The sequence below is a fragment of the Elgaria multicarinata genome, chromosome 9 (assembly GCF_023053635.1).
Source record: "Elgaria multicarinata webbii isolate HBS135686 ecotype San Diego chromosome 9, rElgMul1.1.pri, whole genome shotgun sequence".
NCBI lineage: Eukaryota > Metazoa > Chordata > Lepidosauria > Squamata > Anguidae > Elgaria > Elgaria multicarinata.
The window spans coordinates 77,417,477-77,422,379 of record NC_086179.1 but is presented as its reverse complement, the minus strand read 5'-3'; the positions used below and the strand labels follow the sequence as shown (position 1 = coordinate 77,422,379).

General features: G+C 40.8%; 1 long non-coding RNA gene across 1 annotated transcript; it reads right to left on the bottom strand.

The window, feature by feature from the left end:
- Positions 1-1,395: 1,395 nt before the first annotated feature.
- Positions 1,396-4,598, bottom strand: LOC134404224 (uncharacterized). Its single transcript, XR_010025856.1, has 3 exons — positions 4,472-4,598; positions 2,626-2,918; positions 1,396-1,679 (listed from the first exon to the last, which is right to left on the bottom strand). It is a non-coding gene; the product is annotated as an uncharacterized LOC134404224 (long non-coding RNA).
- Between the last annotated feature and the right edge of the window lie 305 nt (positions 4,599-4,903).

The window sequence follows — 4,903 nt, the reverse complement described above, 5'->3', positions numbered from 1 at the left end:
TGCACAACACATTCGTTGTATGCTTGTGGTCCCATAATCATGGTTGTTTACAGGTTCTTTAGACGAAGCCATGATCCTCCAGTTTTGCTTCTGTTTTTTAAGAACATTTTCCAATTTTTTTGTTTTTTTGTTTTTGTGTTGGAAAAATGGGGTATTATTTCTGAAAGCACTGTTTGTACTTGTGTATTTGCACTATTCCACTATAGCACAGCTCCACCTAGAGGTTATGTAGCAGGAGAGCAGGAAAGGAAAAGCTCTTTGTGTAGAGCAGTGGTTCTCAACCTTCCTAATGCCGCGACCCTTTAATACAGTTCCTCATGTTGTGGTGACCCCCAACCATAAAATTATTTTCGTTGCTACTTCATAATTGTAATTTTGCTACTGTTATGTAGCAAAATTATGTAGCTCGGTTCCTAAGACCATCGGAAATATGTGTTTTCCGATGGTCTTAGGCGACCCCTGTGAAAGGGTCGTTCGACCCACAAAGGGGTCGCGACCCACAGGTTGAGAACCGCTGGTGTCGAGCTTAGCTCTCTATTCTGTGACAAAACCAAAAATAGATACAACAGTTAACAGCCTCATGTAGAAAAGCTCTGTCTGGTTTGTTTGTTTTTGTTATTCTATGAATGTGTACCCTGCTCTTCTTCAGACAAATCAAAGTGACTAATGATTAAAAACAACCAGCCAATAAAAACAACAGAAAGAGTAGCAACTAATTGAACAAAAACACGAACAACTGATAAGCATCCATCAAATATGAGGGCATGAGCCTCTCAAAAAGAAGATAAGCAGAAAATGCCTCAGACTACCACTAAATGCTGGTGTAAAAAGCCACATTTTTGCCAGATGTCAGAAAATCCAGTTGGCCTTTCCTTGCTGGGCCATTCCAAAGGCTTGGCACTCCAAATGAAAAGGCCCTGTCTTACTGGGCCACATACCACAATTCAATTGGTGGATGAACATAGAGAAGGAGCTCTGGGGTTGAATGGAAAGTATGGGAAGAATTAGGCATATGGGGCAAAGGGAAGTTTAAGGTCCCTTAAGTTGCAGGGCAAAGTAGACCATCATCTGGAAGAGTCCAGAAAGGAGTGCCCTCTTTTTGCACTAGTTGGGAGAGGTATAGAGATGTTTAAAATGGGAACAGCATAACTTGTGAATGGAAGTAATGCACATTAACTGAAGTGGGAAGGTTCCAGAGCATTAATTAAAGTGCTTTAAAATGCACAGGTAATTTCAGCCTTGTGCTTAAAATGGAATGAGGGGGGGAAGATTTAAAAGATACAGAGAGTTTTACCATTTATCATCACTGTTTTAGATCCAAATTCAGGGGAAAGTGTTAGGTCTTCATTTAAAGAGGAAACAGTCAAGTAAATCAATGGCAGCAATTCTGAAAAATAGGCAATATCATTATTTTATGTTGGAAAACTACAGCCGAAGATAAATTTCACTAGGAAAGGGTGAAAAATATATAACACAAATGGAAGTTTTTCAGGCTTCAGTTCTCCAATACAAATTGATATCTTCTGCGGGATGAAAATGCAGGGAGATTCTTTGGCTATCGTAGCAAGTGATCGATATCAGGGTTCTCTTTGATAAATTAGCCATAGCACTGAAAATCCATGTCTATGATGTAAGGCATCATTATTCACTACAAAAATTTCTGCCAGGACAATGCAGGCCTGTCAAAAAAGCAAATTACAGAAGATCTTATAATTATGTGAGCCTTTAAAAAAAGAAAGAAAGAAGGGAGCAGTATTGGCAGTAGTGAAGGATGTTATAATGAAGACTAGTAGGGAGTATTCTGAAATATGATTTTACTCATGTCGTATTGCTATTGACCCCACTGAAATTTAGCATCACTTTATGCCAGCCCAACTTCAACTCTTTAACCAATCCGTCCCATTTTACTGCCTTTTTAATTAAATCAGGTATACACAGGCATCTGTCCACATAAATGCTCCACAGTTGTATATTTCTCTTTCTGCCAGTATATGTCCATCTCCCCCACCACCCCCGAACTGGTTTGCCAGCCCAGGGGAGAGGAAGCTCAGAGCGAAAGAAAAATTCATCTGTGACCTCCCATCTATGAGAAATCTCTTTATCCACCCCCACCACAGATGAGGAAAAAAAAAATCACAACAAACCAGCCTATGAATTCAGGGCCCAGTGCCTCTCTGACACAAATAGTGATTACATACCAGTCCCCTCTTCTCTATTCTCACCCACAATCTGCATCCCATGTTGGTTGCCGATTCAAACAGTTGCTAAGCAACCATCTAGCCCTGACCTGATACAGCCGATGGTGTGTGCTGTAGGCCTAGAGCAGCCTTTGCCAATGTGGTGTCCTCTAGATGTTTCAGACATCAACTCCCATCAGCCCCAGCCTGCATGGCCAATGGGAGTTGTGGTGTAAAACATCTAGGGGGTGCCATGTTGGGGAAGGCTGCAAACCAAAGAAAACCACAAACGTGAGGTTGCCATGTGTCCTGAGAGAAGAGTTCTGACAGGCCAGGCCTATAGTTGCAAGTGTCTTCTGCTTGAAGGGCTGTCCCATCCAAGGCTAAAGTAAAGAGCCTTAAGAAGAGGGTGGGGGACCCCTTGACGTTGTCGATCAAGTGTTCGTACCTGGAGAGCAGACTAAAGAAACACAAACTAATCTTCATAACTCTTTGAAGTAACAGGACAATGTGCATCTCACAAAGGATTGCGGCTCCTTAGTGGTTAATTGCTAATTCAATGTTGTTTCATTGAAAAATCATTTTAACTTGTACTGTAGCAATAGGTAGAACTAAGTGAGACACACAGGAAGTCAGATGGAAGAGGAAGTCAGGGACACAGACTTTGATTGAAGGAATACTCGCCCAATCAGGAGGTGATACAGCAGGCAGTGACTCAGCACTCTCAGGAGTCAGTCAGGGCTGGAGAGAAGTTAGTTAGAAGCTATGTTTGTTTGAGGCAATAAAAGTTTTATTTTTATATAATACTGCATTCCTCATTTGCAACAAACCTATCTTTGAAACATGGTGTACCCTGCCCAGATAGGATGAAGGATGGCATTTACATATTTTAAATAAATAAATAATAAAAAGGCATGATTTTATTTTTTTTAACACCACTATCATAGCTTATATAGGTTGGGAATATTATCGCTTCCTTATAGATGCATCAACACGCCACTCCACGCTCTAGTTGACTGCCTCTTTGCCTTTTCAGTATTTTGTACTTTTAAGATGATTACAGCCTCCTATTTAATGCTAGGAGTTATTCAGCTGTTTGTTTTGGTAACGTCTAGCACTGCAGCAACACAACATTTTAGTTACACTATTTGAAATACAGAATCTAAATTATTCATAGAGCCGACAATAAAATACGTCCTTAGAGGCTTTCCTGGTGGTGACACACCTGTCAGCAGAACATCTTAATAGGCAAGTAACAGAGCGACTGAACTTAAAAAGAGGAAAAGTAGATAACAGTGCATTTACCTGAATGGTACACATTCAAAGGGGTGCTATGTTGCGATATTTTAAATGCAAGTTAGTCGGGAACAGATAATTTCTTTCATTTCTTTGTTTTGGAGCCCAAGTTAGACTACTGACTTTGAAGGGGCTTGAGATATTTTCAGAGCAACCCTATACCCACTTATCTGGAAGTATCCTTCATTGAAATCAATGGGATTTATTTCTGGGAGGACACATATAGAATTGTCCTGTTAATTTGTTGTATTCATGGTGGATCTGCCTTATATATCTCAATATAAGGTTTTATACTGGACTAGGAGGACTGAGGCAGACGAGAAAGAAGGAATAGGAGCCAGCTTTGTCATAGCTTTGTATGGTAACCTCAGACATCAAAATCTCCAGGCCGTTTAGCTTTTTCACAGTACTGGACATATAGATTTGCACCTGAAATTAAAATTAAAAATGACACCCCCAGTTTCTCTCTGATCTTCTGTGAAGTGGACCTCATTTTGAAATCCATAATTTCATGCAGATGTGTAGCTATCCCTGTCTTAAAAGCTTGGGATGGTCAACAAAAGCAAAACAGAACACAAACCTTCCCATGTTGAGAATCATAAAATAGTAGAGTTGGAAGGGGCCTATGAGGCCATCGAGTCCAACCCCCTGCTCAATGCAGGAATCCACTTTAAAGCATACCTGACAGATGGCTGTCCAGCTGCCTCTTGAAGGCCTCTAGTGTGGGAGATCCCATGACCTCCCTAGGAAACTGGTTCCATTGTCATACTGCTCTAACAGTCATGAAGTTTTTCTTGATGTCCAGGTGGAATCTGGCTTTCTGTAACTTGAGCCCATTATTCCATGTCCTGCACTTTGGGATGATCGAGAAGTGTTCCTGGCTCTCCTCTGTGTAGCAACCTTTCAAGTATAATATGCAAAATCCCCTGAAATTTCTCCACCCTCTCTTAACTAAATGATATGAGTGTTTTATTGCACCCTCATTACTGGGTACTCACAAATTTTTGCAGGTTCTGTTCACAACATCATTCTCCTCCCGTGTGTCTCTCACCCCTTCTAGCCTTTTTCCAGTAATAAAAAAAGTAAGTACGAATTATCTTTAGAGACAGAACTTGCTGTTATCTCCTGCTGTGTGAAGGAGAAGCAGCACAATGGAAAAGCCCACTGAATGGGTCATATGCACGTTGTTTACTCTGAGAAAGAGGAAGTATTGAGTAGGGTGACCATATTTTGAAAACCAAAAAGGAGGACAACATGGTCGGCCCCCAAGGGGGCATGTCTAGCACCAAGGGGGCGTGCCCACCTGAACATAGCTTTGGTCACATGTCTGATTTTTCAGCACACATTTAAGACAAATCTGTTCTACAAAATAATTTTAAAACCTCAATTTTAAAAAATTCCTAAAAAATCAATGGAGGAATGGATCTGTT